Source organism: Sciurus vulgaris, assembly GCF_902686455.1.
Source record: "Sciurus vulgaris genome assembly, chromosome: 3".
Classification (NCBI taxonomy): domain Eukaryota; kingdom Metazoa; phylum Chordata; class Mammalia; order Rodentia; family Sciuridae; genus Sciurus; species Sciurus vulgaris.
The window spans coordinates 80,608,418-80,626,207 of NC_136463.1; the positions used below are offsets into that span (position 1 = coordinate 80,608,418).

General features: G+C 44.1%; 1 long non-coding RNA gene across 3 annotated transcripts in view; it reads left to right on the forward strand.

Annotated features, from left to right (window-relative positions):
- Positions 1 to 5,528, forward strand: part of LOC306655955 — a 34,928-nt gene extending 29,400 nt beyond the window's left edge. For all 3 annotated transcript variants that reach the window (XR_013762364.1, XR_013762365.1, XR_013762366.1), the window contains exon 3: positions 4,743 to 5,528. This is a non-coding gene — a long non-coding RNA (uncharacterized lncRNA). The remainder of the gene's footprint in view (positions 1 to 4,742) is intronic.
- The last annotated feature ends 12,262 nt before the right edge of the window (positions 5,529 to 17,790 follow it).

Consider the following 17,790-nt stretch of genomic DNA (forward strand, 5'->3'; position numbering starts at 1 on the left):
GTCAATTTTTCAAGAAAGTCAATTTTAGGGACTGGGGATATAGCTCAGTTGGTAGAGAGCCTGCCTCGCATGCACAAGCCCCTGGGTTCAATCCTCAGCACCAAAAAAAAAAAAAGAAAGTCAAGTTTTCAGTTTTTCAATGTTTATGCATCTCACAGCAGAGCTTCAAAACATACAAAGCAAAACTTGATAGACTTCAAGGAGAAATAATAGCCACCTCTGAAGTGGTAATCAGAGATTTGAATATCTTTCACTCAGTGATTCATATCAAACATAGGAAAAAACAAACCCAGGAGGATTGTAGAAGTACAAAGTACACTATCAACCAACTTGATCATACTGATAAAAAATCTCCAGCCAACAACAGGATGACAGAATACGCTCTTTTCAAGTTCATGGAGAACATTTACCAGATAGCTCATATTTGAGCCATGAGTTTCAATACATTTAAAAGGGTACAGGGCCAAGTCATGTGTGCTAGACAGAATAACAGCCCCCCAAATTCTATGTTCTAATCCCCGGATCCCTAGAATATGTTAGGTTACAAGGAAAAGGGGTGTTAAGGTGTTAATCAATTACTTTGAGATGGGGAAATTATTTGGGTCTAAAGTAATCACCAAAATCGTCATTAAGTGAAAGAAGAGAGGAGAGAGACCAGAAATACGTGATCTGGCATGTATTTATTTATTTATTTAAATCAAGTATTCTGGCTATGAAGCAACCTGTTATTAATGTTGATTTTACAAAGTCACCCTGTGAGGGCTGGGATCGTGGCTCAGTAGTAGAATGCTTGCCTAGCATGTGTGAGGCCCTTGGTTTGATTCTCAGCACCAAATACAAATAAATAAATAAAGGTTCATCAAAAACTAATTAAAAAAAAAAGTCACCTGTGAGCTGGGCATGGTGGTGCATGCCTGTAATCCCAGTGACTTGGGAGGCTGAGGCAGGAGGATCAAGAGTTCAAAGCCAGCCTCAGCAAAAGTGAGGTGCTAAGCAACTCAGTGAGACCCTGTCTCTAAATAAAATACAAAATAGGGCTGGGGATGTGGTTCAGGAGCCAAGTGCCCCTGAATTCAATCCTCGGTACAAAAAAAAAAAAGAAAGAAAAAGAAAACGAAAAAGTCAAGTTGACTTAAGCTTGATAGATACCACAGAGTGGTTTCATAGTGTCTGCAAAGCAGACCAGATAAGAGGAAATGAATTAAAGGTCCCTGTGATGAGCCCAGACAGCAAATAAAGAAGTAGAAGAATCGTTGCCCTCATGCCCATGAGGATTGTTTCCCTGAAATGTACTGTGATCAGTGTAATACCATGGGGGAGAATAGTGAAGGATGAATTAATATTGCAGAATTACAGAAGAATCTCATCCACCAGACAATGTTAATGTAAATACTTGCATAATGGTTTTTCCTTCACTTATGTGTTGGTACATTCCTTTTCCCGTTTACAAAGGAAAAGTACCAACACTTTCCATTACTAGTAAATCAGCTTCCTTAAAAATGTACTTCTTTCATCAACACGAAATTCTTTCCTTCCCATAATCATTAAATATAAAACATTGAAACTTTGTAAAAATAACAGAATTAAGATTAGTGAATCAGTTAAAGTGAAGACAGCAGACTTGAACAGGTGACAGTTTCCATAGTGAGGTTTTTACGTGCATCATAGAAGGCTGGCCTCATATTTTTTTTGAGTTTTGAAGGCTGAGGGCAAAACATACACCAGAATTCTAAGCCCTAATTATTAAGTTCTAAGTTCTAATTATTAAGGTAATTTATTGTATGGATAGTCTTCACCTCTTGCAAATTTGGCTTCTTTATGAACAATGAGTGCAATGAATTAGATGAATCTAAGATGTCTTCCAGGTAATGTATGGTACACTTTCTTCCCAGTGCATCTTTTTGAAAGTGAAAATTCTTGATAGAGCTGACAACTAACCTTGTTCTCAGAAAACAGTTACTAGTCAGTCAGGTAGGCACGCTAGGAAGCAAGTAGACAAGGGTAGCCCCAGGACTCTTGAAAAGCGAGGGAATAGAGAATGAGTCAAAATGGTCTCCTTCTGAGAATTTCTTAGACATAGGCATTTCTTTAAACCAAGTGATTTTCCTTTAAAGATTCTTTTCAACTGATTACAAACACAACACAGTTTTGTCAAAGTTTTAGAAATTAGAAAACAAGTGATCCATCAAAAGAAAATTACCTATCATTTCTCCACCCATATACAATAATGATGTGACCAATAATAATCAGCAGTAGATCGGACTGTGCCCAGGGCTGTCTTTTGGCTTTTATAAGGCACTCAATCTTCAAATCAACCCAATATGTACAGATATTATTATCCCACTTTATAGATGAGGAAAACACTTTTGAATGCATTAATGAAGTTCCTTTATTTTTATACTTTAAAAAACACTCAACAAAAAGAGATAATTGTGTTTCCCAAATTTTATACTTTTTTACTTAATATATCATAAAAATTTCATCATGTTATGAAAGCATTCAACAGCTTATTACTCATTTATTTTCGTATTATACACAATTCAAGAATCCGCTTGTTAAATACTTACAAAGAACAAATGTGCTCTGCCTTTGCCTTTGGGTGAATGCATGCAGTCAACCATTTTTCTTTCCATTGGCTGAGATTCTTCCAAAAAGAATTAATATTTTGATGATGGCAAAGCCAAGCCTGGTAAGGCCCTCACATGTAGGCCTTCCGGTTTTCATTCATTCCTCTTTTCATTAATCCATTTTGCAATACTCCCTGCCCACTTATGATGAGTCCAGGTTGTACGACACCCTTCCTGACTTCCCAGAGTGTAAAATCCAGTAGGGGGCAGGGAAACCAGAATTTGAGTAAGACATTAGCAATGTTTGAGCTAGAACCACATACTTTGGGGCAAAGGTTTTCAAGCTTGAATATGCAATAGGATCACCTGAAGTTTTGTGAAACCACAAGTTGCGAGGCCCACCCCATAGTTTCTGAATCAATAGGTCTGCAGTGGGGCCTCAATATATATGTATATTTTTATCTCTAACAAGTCCCCAAGCCTCATTGAGGCTACTACCCTAGGAAAAGTTAACACTTTTCTAAGTCTCAGTTTTTATACTTACAGAGTGGATGTACCTCACAGCAGAACCAATGAGAAAATGAGCTTGGGAAATGAAAGTCACTGGCCAAACATGAGATGATCTCTGTAAACAACTGCAGTGTAAATTTGAGGAAACTGGAGGTCACTGTAAATGTGATGGAGAATCTCTAACAGTGCTAATAAGGCTATAAAGTTCAGTCAGTGACTAGAACTTGAGCATTAATCTTCTATTCTTTTCTATAATTAAATGAAAGTATTTCAGATTGCAGAAGTAATAGCAATTGAAACCCACAGGACTTTTGTTTGTAAGCTGTAAGTTTCAGTCTCACCATTTTACTTGCCCATTTTCTGTTGCCCATAGATTGAACACTCGTGGGGAGGAGGTTCATGTATTTCCTCTCTCTCTCCTACAACTGTCCATTGCTTTTGCTCAATTAATAGTGGGTATGCCAAAATAAGGAAAAAGAAAAAGGGGTGATTCTGTGAAAACAGAAGAGAGAGCAATGAGTGCAGAACATTACTGGTTTTAAAGATAGAGAAGAAAGCTGGAGAATTGTGAAAACCTCTAGAAACTAGAAAGGGTAAGAGAAGGGATTCTCTCTCAAAGCCTCCAGAAGGAATGCAGCCCTGCGGACACCTTGAGATAGCCCAGTAAGACCCACGTCAGACTTCTGAATACGGAACTGTGAGTCATCAACTTGTGTTCTTCTGACCCCCTAAGTCTGTGGTAATTTGTTACAGCAGTCAGAACTAATACAGCGTACAAGTGTGCTAGAATTGAATTAGAAACAAATAGCAGAAAACCATCAAGTGCTCACAAACTATATAACACAATCCATAGATCAAAAAAGGAATAAAAGGAAATTTCATAAAGTACTCTTAACTGAATGGCGATTAAAACATATCAAAATCTGTGGGGTGCTCCTAAAGCAGTACTGAGAGGAAAATTTATAGTACTAAACAATTTTACTAGAAAAACAAAAAGGCCGTATTATCAATGACCTCAACTCTTGTCTTAAAAAACAAAACAAAAACAAAAAGAAAAACAAAATTTTTAAAGAAGAACAAATTTAACACTGAGCAAATAGAATAAAGGTAATAATAAAGACTAGAACATACATCAATAAAATAAGAGACAGAATAAAAAAGGTGATTCTTTGAGAAAAATTGATAATATGGATAAACTTTTAGCTAGACTGATCAGGAATGAAAGAAGATACACATTACCAATGTCAGGAGTGATAGCAGCAGGATGCTGTTCCTGCGGTTTCCACAGCTATTGAGAGCATTAAAGGAAATATGACCAACTTTATGCTAATAAATTGAAAAACCTAGAGGAATAAGTTCCTCAAAGGACACATGACCTTGGCTCATTCAAGGAAGGATAGAGGACCTTAAGAAGCAGGTGAATATTATGTAGCCTATATTTAGAAAGCATTTGAAATTTGGTTAAAAACCTTCCCACAAAATACCTTGCCAGGTCCAGACTTCTCTGGGGAATTTTACACTTAAGGAAGAAATGACATAGTTCATGAACGATTCTGAAAAACTGAAGCGGACAGAATGCTTCCCAATTCATTTTGTGAAGTCAGCATTGCCCTTGGTATTTTTAAATTTCATTTTTCTTTTTTTTTTTTTTTTTTTTTTTTGCAGTGGTCAGGATCAAAGCCAGGACCTCATGAATGCTAAACAAATGCTTTACCCCTGAGTGCATTTCCAGCCCCACATTATTAAAAAAAAAAAATGAAGACATTGCAATAAAAGTTATAGACCAATGTTCCTCTTAAATACGTATGTAAAATTTTTTTGGAAAAATTAAAGTGAACACAACACTACTCAAACAGATCTAGGTTTATTCCAGGAATACTAGGTTGATTTAACACTTCAAATCAATCAGCATGATTTAAAAAGCTACAATGAAAATGCTTTAAAAAAAATCTACCATCCATTTCTGATATTTCTGCAAACTAGAAAGAGAAAGAAATTTCCTCAGTTAGAGGAAGGGACCTACAAAATCCCACGGCAAATATCATTATTACTCAGAAAAGGCTGAATGCTTTCACCTTAAAATCAGGAACAAAAAGGAGTTTTCTGTTTTTTTCCCTATCTATTCAACTGGAGGTTCTAACCAGAACAATCCCTAGGCAAAAACCCCAAATCCAAATCAAACAAACAAAAAAAGCATCCACATCAGGAAGAAAGAAGTAAAAATGTTTATTCCTTTATTTGTATTTGACATTATTATGGTCTATGTAGAAAATCTGATGGAATCTATGAAAAAGTTACTAGAACTAATCAGTAAGTTCACAGAATGCAAGATCAACATACACAAATGAACTATTTCCATATGCTGGCCACAGTCAGAAAGATGATGCTAGAAGGTATGCAAGATCTCAATGCTGAACACTACAAAATATTGAGAGAAATTAAAGAAGACCCAAAGAAAAGTTGATATTATTATGATGTCAATTCTCCCAATTAATGTATGGATTCAATGCAATCTCAATCAAAATCCTAGCAGCAGGCCTTTTTTTTTTTTTTTTTTTTTTTTGTACTGGTGAGCTCCATTTTCTAGAACTCATTGGTTTAAGAAAACTGTGAAAAAGCTTATTTACAATTCAGCACTGAAAAGAAAAAAAAAATGTTGTTATTTAGTTTTCCATCACTACAACAAATACTGGAGATAAATCAACTTATTCGGCTTCGGTTCCAGAGTTTTCAGTCCGTGATTGACTGGGCTCGTATTTGGGCCGGGGCGAGACAGCACATCATGGAGGGGACACCTGGTGGAGCAAAACTGTTCACCTGTGGCCAGGAGGTGAGACACAGAGAAAGGAAGGGGAAGGGACTGGTCTCACAACCCCCTTCAAGGTATACCTCCAATAACTCCAAGACCTCCCACTAGACCCCACCCCCAGAAGTTTCTACCACCTTCCAATAGGGAGTGCTGAGCCTTGGCCAGAGGGCCTGTAGGACACATTCCAGACTCAAGACAGCGAGTGCTGACCTACGGTTTGGGGAAGAAACTTTCGGGGCAAATCATACCTACTCAAAGATAACTCACCTAGAGATGTCTTTCTGTGTAGCTCATGGATGGAGCACAAAACAAAGTTAAGGGTGAAGAGAAAGCAGCTCAGAGAAGATGAGAAATGGGTTCACCATCCAGTAATTTACTCAGCTGAGAAACTATTTACAGAGATATCAACTGATATCATTTTATGGTGATTGGAAAATGAGAGCTAAAAGAATTGCGAATAATGGGCCATTCTCAAACCAGGACATTTCTTTTTACTATTTTTATTGTAAGGGGAAAGCTTGCAGAAAGACAGGTTTTTCTGTAGAAGAATTTAAGAGTGAGAAAAAAAGAAACCATTTTTTGAGTAAACAGAGCTTTCTATATGACATCTCATCTTAGTGAATTGTTCCAAGTTAGATGCAATTGTAAAGCTGAGACTGTGCAGACAGAAGAAGTCAACCGCCGTCCACAGCAGAAGTCAACCACGGTTCACGGTGGGTAGGCCCAGTGAGAAGGCTCAAAGAGTCCACTGTTGTGGTTGTTTTCATCAAAGAAAGACCAATAGGAAATGTATATAGAGAAATGGATGAAAGTGTAGATGAACAGAATGATACTGGCATGTCCATTCTTTTTATCTTCTTGCTGATGTTGATTCCTTAATATTTATGTTTTAAAAAGAGGAAGACAAGAAGAAAAAGGATATGTGATAGGAACAGGGTTTATCTTACAAATATAAAATGTTCACTTTACTATATTTATAGGAAAGTTTGCCAGCCTATTCCAGTGTACCCAGGGAGGGCAAACAGCATGCACTGTACTCCCCCAAGTGTTAGTCCTTGGCAGACATGACTAATCAGTTACAGGTCTTTCCTACATAGACCTGGACTAGGCCAAAGAATCTGCCTCAATAACCTTCTCTGGCAACCATTCCAATCAATTGGAATTGGCATGTAGCATGAAATCTATTTGCCATTCCTAGACTTGTGGTAATACCTGAGTTATTCAATTCTTTAAAGACCAAATGACATAGAATTCAAGGACTATGAATGATTAGACTCAGATTAACTGTGTAGTCTGAATGGTGATACCAGGAACTCTACAACTTACCTAAGAAAAGTGAATGGAAAAAGTGATGTTAGTGTGGGCATAAAGACAAAGAACTCTTTTATTTATACACTAATCCTCTTCTCTCCTCATGCCCTAATCAGTGATTAGTTAAGACCTGTGCTCCATGAACACAGTCCCTGAAGCTTGAAGAAGTCCTTTTAAGATGTCCCTGTGTCTCAGACGTGAGTTGTGATCTGTGAGATTAGAATGTTCCTTTGGCATAGGAAATTTTAAGCATCTTAAATATGTTATGTGGAAAAAATAAGAACAATATAACCTTGTCAATAAACTGTCTGGCTCAAAGGTTTGTGGTGGAGGCTTGGGGTAGCGTGATAGTTGGGATGGGGGAGGGAGGGCCTACCTGAGCTTGGCGATTGGATGCAAGATGTACTTCAGCCCCTGCCCAGCTGGGAAACACAACCGCTCACACGCACGCTTTCTCAAATACATCTCATGATGTCTAAAATGTTTACACTGGAGACCTTTTATTTATACTGGAGTTCGTTAAGTATAATAATAATAATAGTTGACACATATCAAATGGAAATTATATGCCAGAAACTTCACCTACCATTTCTGTCCCTTATAACAATTCTCTGAATTAGTTTCGGTCATTCCCATTTTATAGAGGAAGTAACAGAGGTTTAGAAAGTTTAAGGAATGTGGCCAAAGTCACATTATCTAGTGTCAATGGGGACTCACACCTAAGACAATCTGGGGCCAAAGTGACCTCTCTCTTCCTTGTACTGGAGCATACTGAGACAAGGAATGGGACATAAGGGGACACCTGAACAGACCCCAAAGTACTACTCAAGTGGTACTGCCCAAGTGGGCCGCTGGAGCTAAGCTGGGGAGATGTTCTTTAAAGACACCATCCGCCTCTCTAAGCCTGGGTGGTAACTCCAGACAAGACTAGGGGCGCTCCAAGAGCATGGGATGAGAAAGTGTGTCCTTCGGGGAAACACGGGATGGCTCATGGCAGAGGCTCAGATATGGGCTCTGGTCAGCTCACACTGTGACTCTGATTTTTTTTGACAAGCAGATTGTACCAGAAACTTCTGCTTGGCCCCTGAGTCTAGCTGCTGCTTTCCTGACGTCTTTACCAAATGTGTTACTCAAAACACCCGCCACCTCTCCATGCCTCCTTTTCCTTCCCTCCTCTCCACATCACATAGCGAAGGGTGGCCTTACATTGTGCGCATGTCTGTGCAAGATGGCTGCCAGGTCAAAATGCTTTCATTGGTATCAAAGTTAAGCCAAATGATGAGGCTTCTGTCTAGTCAATGCCCCAAACAATGCTACATTTATATGCATATTTTTCTAATCTCACAGCAACCCCCAAGAACAGCTTCATCCCTATTTATTCATATTTATTTATTTTTTTTGTGATGCTGGGGATGGAAGCAGGGCCTTGCCTATGCTAGGTAAGAGCTCTACCACTGAGCTATATCCTCAGCTCTTCTTTCCTGTTTTATACACGAAGAAACTGAATCTCAGAAGAGCCTGGAAGCTGAAGAATTTTCTTGAAGCCTCTTCCCTTGGAAGAGTCAGGACCACATCCAACCCAGGCATTTCTGGCCCCACCCCAAATATAATGGGAAATATGGAGGAAATAAAGTCTTCAGAAAAGGATGATATAAGAGGGTGTTGGTTCCAACCTCTCAGAAATGATGACCCATGAGATTCTGTGAGACACGCCCCCCGCCACTGGCCCCATCTAGAGTCCAGGCCCTGGGTCACTGCACTTTGCCACCTGAGCCACTGGGGATGAACAGAGAAGATTCTGGGTGGATGGGGCAGAACAGGGTAGGGAGCCTGGCATGGGTGGCAGGGCCGCTGGGGCATGGCATGTTTCTGAAGGAGGTAGCACCTGTGTAGTGAAGGAAGCAGGTACAGGAGATGGGGAAGGTGCTCCTGGCAGACGGAGTCACAGATGCCAAAGCCTCTGCTTCCAAAGATCAGGACGCTCTGGGGAATATAGTGGCCTCCTTGAGGGCTGGGGCTCCTGAGAGGCTGCAGAAGTGAGTGGGCAGGGGCTCATTCCTGAAGAAATTTTCCAAGTCACGTGAATGCATGTAAACCCTTATCAGAGAGCACTAGGGAGCCACGGACGGTCATATGGTGCAGGGGGACATGGCTTATATTTTAGAGTCTTCACTCTGGCTCTATTATTAGGAAGGTCAGGTGGTAACAAGACTGAAGACCCCAGGAGTGATCCCAGGCCATGCTGGCTGAAGGCTACCACAGGTATTTTGTTAACACCTCTTGCCAACAGATGGGTCAGACCTGACTGGAGATCTGGAGGTGGCTCTGCCTCGACCGCCCCCCCTCTCCTTAGTCCCCCTGCCCATGCTGGAGTCAAGTTTGCTGGCGACAAACCTGGAGGGTTCAGGACTCTGGAGAAGGAGGGTTTTACTGTTTAAAATCCCAGTCTCAGCTGGGCGGAGCAGTGCACGCCTGTAATCCCAGCAGCTTGGGAGGCTGAGGCAGGAGGATCTCAAGTTCAAAGCCAAATTCAGCAACTTCGTGAGGCCCTGAGCAACTCAGCGAAATCCTGTTATACTGTTTTAAGAAGGGCTGGGTGTGGCCAAGTGATTAAGCACCCCTGAGTTCCATCTCTAGTACCAATAAATAAATAGATAAAAGTAAAAGGAAATCCCAGTATCTTTCCAAGAAGAGTGGAGGGGAGTCCCTGTTGGACAAAGCCTGGCTGGGCTGCATGGGCAGAACAGAGGCTACTGGGGGTCAAGAGAACTCAGGGGAGCAACCCTCTCCCCACAAGACACAGGAAAAACACAGATTTCCTGTAGATGGCAGGACTGAAGGAAAGGACCTGAGAGGGCAGAGGGAGAGAGGAGCCAGGGGCTGTGTCAGTCTGTCATCTGTCTGGGACAAAGTGGCCACAGGAGCACTGGGGTGTGGAAGGGACTGGGCTGCTCTTAAGAAGAGGACTATCCACTGTCCCCTGGGCAGTAGCTACTGTCCATGCCTCTTGCCTACCACAGGCTCTTTGCTACAGGAGAGCTGTTTCTTGTTTGGTTTGGGGTGGACTGAGACCCACTTGCTCCCTGTCCCTTCTGTGGAAGACTCAATGGTGCTATGATCACAAGACAGAGAAAGGGAGCAGGGGCTTGGAGCTAGAGGTGACCCGAAGAAGGCAAACCTGGAAATTCACAGAAAACTTTGGGCAAGGCTTGCAAAATTCATGGATGACAAGAAGTGGCGGGGTGGAGGGAGTGGGTCTTTTCTTATTATTTTTTGTGATACTGAGTACTAAACCCAGGGATGCGCTACACACTGAGCTCTATCCCCAGTCCTTTTTATTTTTTGTTTTGAGACAGGGTCTCTCTAAGTTGCTGAGGCTGGACTTGAACTTGTGATCCTCCTGCCTCAGCCTCCCAGGTTGCTGGAATTACAGGTATGCCTCACTGTATCAGCTCATAGTGCGGATGTTGAGGCTGTTCGTCAAAGCATCTTCTGCTGTTCCAGAGAAAACTGCCCACGTTTATTTTTTGCACTAAGATGTTTCCTTCCATGATTCCAAACGGACACAGCCTTACAGATTAAGGGTGTAGATTTTGTTCTAAAATCAGGGCAGTAAGCTTCAGGCCCTGGGCAGCGAGGTGGGTGCCATTGTTCTACCCCACTGACTGGCCTGCTGGGTTTTGGTGGACACCCCCACCCGACTTACTAGTCCTCATTTTTGCCCCCTTCCCCTGGGCTGGATCCTCCACATTTGGTGACGGGCTCCACCCTGCCTGGACCCTAGTCCTGGTTGGGGACACAGCCCTACCCACTAGGACCATTCTAGGTTAGCAGACCCCTACTGGAGCCCCATCACAGGGTGTGGGCAGACCCTGCTCTCCAGCCCCACCCAGGCCACCCGCAGAGAACAGGCAGCCTAGAGAGGGTGTTTTTTGCACCCAGAATGGAATGACGTGATTGAGGCTCATTTGACTTCAACTCACCTGACTGCAGAATGACAGTTCTCACAAAGGAGCAGGGCTGGCGGGGCCTGGCTGGACCAAACTGGCCCCAGGTGGGGGTGCCTGCCCGCCTGGGTTCCTGGCCGCATGCTCCTGGGCTGTCTCTGGCTTCTTTGATCTTCCCCCCCCTACCTCTCTTCTTCCTACCTGGGGACCTGTCTCTCTTTCTGCTCCTCTCGGGCCCTTCTCTGTCACTATCCAGCTCTATTTCTTCTGCCGCCCACCTCTCCCTGAGTCTCCATGAACCTGGTGGGTTTATTTGAACAACAAAGGGTGATACTTCTTTTACTCATAAACAAGATTCCCATAGTCAGCTCTTAGACTCTAACCTTGGGAAAAGAAGTACTAGGGGAGGGTCAGCTCCCCAGGAACTCTGGACCCAGCAAACTGGTGAGTGGTGCTGGGGATTGGGCATGGGCAGAGACAGAAGTGAGTGATTATTCTCCCCCCAGGAGTCACCGCTCACTGCTACTGGCCACTGTACTAGTTGTTTTATGTACAGTTTTGCATTCACAGCCCAGGACAGTCCTGCAAAATGGGTTGAACTGCCCTTTGTAGCAGATGAGGAAACTGAGGGTCGGAGAGATCACCTAGTCCTTCAGTGGCAACCTCAGATCCATCCCAACAGACCCCAATCCCTCTTATCTTCTGTACTGGGAGGGCTATTGGGTTGATTGCTTTTACTTTGGAATTTGAGGAACCTGGGAAAGAAGGTGGTGCCACCTTGTCCTTTTCTGAGAGTGACCTTCAGATAAGGTGGTGATCTTCAGAGAATGCGGCGCCCTGTCCTTAGCCACTCAACTTGTCAACAGTGATAAAATGGAGTCCAGGCATCTGATGTCCCAGAGAGGAGGGGCGCAGTGAGCTTAGGACCCTGCCTGTGACTCTGCTTGGCCTCCTTCCTTGCTGTGTGGCCTCTGTCAAGACCCTGCCCCTCTCTGAGTGGTACCCTCCCAATCAAAGCAGAATCCTAGAACCCTCCACGGAGGTTCTGTGGAAGGGTCTGTCTGACCGTGGCCTGGGACACAGGGGAGAAGTGTGAGGACCTTCCTTTCATGCTTAGATTTCAACATCCAACTGACTTCTTCCTCAAGTTTTCCTCTGAAGGAAATTTAATAGAATTAAGTAAGAAGATTCTTTATTTTTCTTTTTAATTCTTGGTACAGGGGATTGAACCCAGAGGTACTTAACTACTAAGTCACGTCCCCAGACCTTTTAAAAATTATTATTATTTAGTTTTGAGACAGGGTTTTGCCAAGTTGCTTAGGGCTTCTCTAATTGCTTAGGTTGCCTTTGAACTTGCGATCCTCCAGCCTCAGCCTCCCAAGTTACTGGGATTACAGGTGCCTCCGCCTTGCAAGGCAAACAATACTTTAAAAAGAAAGTTTTACACAGTCACATGGAAGTTGGAGTCAGAGAGTGCATCTCCCTCCATAACAACACAGTAAGGACCACAGCACATTCGGCAAATGTTTTGGAGCACACACTGTGTGCCAGGTGTGATCTCAGCACAGGGTGCGGCAGAGCACAGAGAGGAGGAAGTCCCAGCCTCCCGTGTCTCACACTCTAGGAGGGCTGACAAATGAGAAAGAAGATAAATAAACGAAGTATAATTGTAGGTTAGAGAGTTTAAAGTGATAGAGAGAAACACAGCAGGCATGCATGGGGTAGCAGAGGATAGCAGGCGAGGAGTCTCCGCAGCGTGGTGGTGGGCCAGGGACCAGACCGCACAACCCGCCTGGTCTCCTCCAGGGGCTGCTACGGGCCCAGGAGCCCTCCCTGCCTGGGACACCAGCCTACTGTCCCCCTCCATCAAGCAGAGAGTCTCTCTCTGTCCCCTCTTCACTGCAGGAAGACCCTGTTCTTTTACTTTTAATTAGAAATTTTTTTGCCAGGCATGGTGGCGCACAACTGCAATCCCAGCTACTCAGGAGGCTGAGGCAGGAGGATCGCAAGTTCCAGCCAGCCTCAGCAACCTGGCGAGACCCTGTCTCAAAAAAAAAAAAAAAAAAAAAAAAGAAGTGTGGGGATGTGGCTCAGTGGTAGAGCGCCCTGGATTCAATCCCCACTACAAAATTTTCTTTGAATTTAAACTTACTTTTTACTGATACCTAGAAAGATAAAAATTGTATGTATTCATGGGTACCATGTGATGTTTTGATACTTGGATCCATTGTGTTATGTTAAATCAGAGCAATCTTATCTCTGTCCTCAAACATTTATCATTTCTTTTTGTTAAAAACATCCAAACTCCTTTCTTCTGGCTTACTGAAATGTATAGTTCATTGTCGTGAATTGTGGTCACCCTACCGTGCAGTAGCCCAGCAGACCGACTTCCCCTGTCTAACTGCAACTCAGCACCCGTTGGCCAGCCTCTCCCACCTACCTGTCCCTCTGCCTGCTCCCTGGTGACCAGCCTACTCTCGCCTTGAATGAGATCAGCGTTTCTGGATTTCACATGTGAAGGAGATATTGTGCTACACATGGCTATTTTCGACCCAATTCTTTAAAAGTTGGCCCAAGACAGAATACCTCAAAACCAGGACTAAACTGGGAGCAGTGGCATAGGCCTGCCATCCCAGAGACTCTGGTGGCTGAGGCAGGGTGATTGCGAGTTTGAGGTCAGCCTGGACAACTCGTGAGACTCTCAGCAACTTAGCAAGAAAAATTTAAGGACTGGGATGTGGCTCAGTGGGAAAGGGCCCCTGGGTTCAGCACCAACAGGCAAACAATCTGGCTCAAGAACTACACCCTCCAGGACCCCTCCCTCTGGTGACAACACACCACTCTGTCCCTCTTCAGTCTCCCCAGTGCCATCCCCCTGAGGTGGAGACCAGGCCTCCAGCGTTGGATTCTGGCTGTGGGCCCAGCCAAGACAGGCCCAGAATGGGAATCCATGACACGCCGACCCTGGGGAATGAGCAGTTTTGTCTTGTCCTGTGCACTGGGTCAGACCCCAATCTGACCCCATATCATGTCTTAAGTCACCCCAGTGACTCCAGAGCTGATCCAAGAGGACTTAGTGGACTTGTCCCGGGAGCCCTCAGGGCATTTCTCAGGGCCACCCAGCAGGACCCTCGCTCTGAGACAGCTGTTGCCATGGAGAAGAGGTGGGCTTGGGGCTCTGGGATTGCCCTGCAGCTTTGCTACCCCAGAAGAACCTCCATAAGGATTACCCTGGTGACATCCATCCCCTTTTGTTCCATCTCAGGATGCCTCCCAAAGCCACGCTGGAACTCACTGTGCACGCCCAGCCTGGGGACCACCAGGGATACCAAGACATCAAGACACAGCCTCGCTGCAAGCAGTTTGTGGTCTAGCTGAAGAGAGGAGACCCAAAGGGACCACAGCAAGAGGACGGGAACCCCGTGGGAACCCGATGCAGTTGACCCAGTGACATGCACCTGGAAGGGGGGATGTCAGTGAACAGGTGCAGCAGGTGGCGTCCCTGAGCAGAGGCAGAGTGTCCACCCAGACAGATGGTGTTGGATAAAGTCCATCTCACCAATCACCACTGGACTTGGCACAATTGACCTGACCTCTTTGTCTCAGTGTTCCACCTGTAAAATGGCTTAGTGTGATCACATCCAGGGGACAGCACTGAACAGGCTAGGTACTTACCAGAACTTGGCTCCCATCACAGACACATAGAGTTGTTCCTCTAGGTGTGGGTTCTGCGTTTATAGACTCAACCAACTGAGGATGGAAGATATTCAAAACAAAATTGTGTTTAGACTGAACATTTATAGCACTTTTCTTGTCATTACTCCCTAAACAATACAGTATCACAATTATTTATTTATTCATTTATTAGTACTAGAGATTGAACACAGGGCCCTGCACATGCTAGGCAAGTGTTCTGTTACTGAGCTACACCCCCAACCCTTTTTATTTTTATTTTGAGGCAGGCATTGCTAAGTTGCTGAGAGACTGCCCTTAAACTTGCAGTCCTCCTGCCTCAGACTCTCGAGGAGCTGGCATTATAGGCATGTACCATTGTACCCTGCAGCACAACATTGATTCACATAGCGTTTGTATTGCATTGGTATTATATGTCATCTAGGGATGATATAATGTATACAGGAGGATGTGCACTGGTTATTTAAAATATGACAGTATTTCATATAGGGAACTTAAGCATCTGTGAATTTCAGTATCTGCAGGGGCTCCTAGACCCAATCCCCTATGATACTGAGAAACGACTACATGACTGTGGGTGCGTTTCCATCCCATTTCTGCCCTCTGCCTCTCTGAGTCTTAGGGACACTTGTCAAGGGGAAGAATTTGGTTTCAAAGATGCAAAGGGAAAACAGAGGACTTAGAAATGGAGTAAAAAGAAAAAAATGTATAATGGTTCATTTGACTTCTGTTCCCTTTTGTGAAATAGAGCCCATTCTATTGTCTAGGAGCATTTCATTTAAAAAATTTAAAAAATAGATATATTCTCATATATGCTTATTTGTTTGGGCCCAGATATCTGAAACAAAACTGAAGGAGAAGAAGAAAGTTAGAGGTTTCACATTTCCTGATTTCAAAACTTACAAGGCTACTGTGATCAAAGCAGTCTTGGCCAGGGCCTGGAGGGACTTGGACTGGAATGCAGAGCCCAGAGCTAAACCCTCAGGCAGATGGCAGATGGCTTTCAGTGGTGCCAGTGCTATTCAATGGGCAGAGGACAGTTTTTTCAGTAAGTGGTGCTGGGGACAGGCTCCCACATGCACAAGAACAAACGTGGACCCTGGCCTCATGGGGTGCTTAGCACTTTGCCTTTATGCACATGGTAATGCCCAGAAATCTACTGGAAATGGACCAAAGGCCCTAGATGTAAGAACTAAAACGAAAGCTCGTTGAAGAAATCGTAGGGCAAAACCTCATGACATTGGCTTTGGCAGTGATTTTTTTGGACATGACACTGAAACAGGCAACAAAGGAAAAACAGATGAATTGGACTTAATGTTAAAAAAGTTTTGTGTATCAGAGGACACTATCAGCAGTGCAAAGGAAACTCACAGACTGGGAAAGATCCGCAAATCAGATCTCTGAAAAGGGATTAATAGCCTGAAAAAATACACATACAGTGTAACCCATATGGATGTATCTGTGTTACAACTCCTCCATCTCAACAACAACAACAACAACAACAACAGCAACCTAAGCAGAAACCTGGCAGAGACAGCCAGGCTTGATGGCATGCTCATCTGTAATCCCAGAGACTGGGGAGGCTGAGGCCAGAGGGTTGCAAATTTGAGACCTAACCTCAGCAACTTAGTGAGAACCTCTCTCAAAATCCAAATAAAAAAGGCTTGGGGTGTGGGGATTTCTGGCCCTGACCCCACTGCATGCCCTCCTGTTCCAGCTGTGTTGCCTCTCAAGCCCACCAAGCCCACCCCACCTCCACGCTTCCTGTTCTCCTGGTCTCGCATGTGCTTCCCCAGAGGGCACCATCCAGGCCGCTTGGCTTCTGCTCACATCACCTTCTCAGAAAGCCTTTCTTACCTCCTCATCTAGAACACCGTCCCCGTCACTCCCCAGTCCCCTAGTCCCAGGGCAGGCGTGTCCTCCTGACATTGATTTGATTGATTGATTTGGTCAACTCACTCTCCCCAAAATATAAAATCTTCTGTGTTTTGTTCACTAATGTGTCGCACCCCCAGATGAGTTCTAGGAACATAGTAGATTCTCAATAAACACCTGTTCAATAAGCAAGTCTTTGTTGAGCACTTACTGTGTGCCAGGTGGTCCTGGGCCTGTCATACATGCCAACTCATACATTGCTCAGAGCCACCGGGGCATTCACCCTGGGTCCAGATGTAGGCCCAAGCTCAGATGCCAGAAGGTCCGATGGTCCCCACACCTGTGCTACACCACCGCACCAAACCTGCCTATGGATTCATGGGTGTATTCTGTTCCGTAAAGCACTTTTGTAGATTTACAGCAACTCCAGACAGTTTTTCCAGGTCCCATTTCATTCTTTTTTCTTTCTTTTTTTTTTTTTTTTTTTGCGGTACTGGGGGTCGAACTCGGGGCCTTGTGCTTGCGAGGTAAGCACTCTACCAGCTGAGCTATCTCCCCAGCCCGCCAGGTCCCATTTCACAGGGATGAAGTATTTGTATTCATACGTGGAGACTTTCTTCTTTTTCTTCTTCTTCTTTTTTTTTTTTTTTTTAATTTTCTTTTAGTTGTAGATGGACACAATACCTTTATTTTGTTTATTTTTATGTGGTGCTGAGGATTGAACCCAGTGCCCCACACATGCCAGGCAAGTGCTCTGCCACTGAGCCCCGGCCCCAGCCCCACACCTGGAGACTTCAGTGTGCATTTCTTTGTTCTGCTACCTGGACCTCATGTCGGGGCCTCCCTTTCAGGGTGCAGGAAAGTGGAACTCCTGCCCCACAGATCCACTGTTGCCACTAAACACAACACCCAAAGGAGCTGCCCCACCGGCTTCAGGAATGCTGCTTTGAGAACACAAAATAAGCCTGTCCTGAGGGATGAAGGAGCTACCCGAGAGCTGGGAGTGGGTGGAGAGGTGGCAGTCCCTTTTCCAACCCCAGGGGACCCCTGGGACCAGCTCCCCAGGTCCCAATACTGG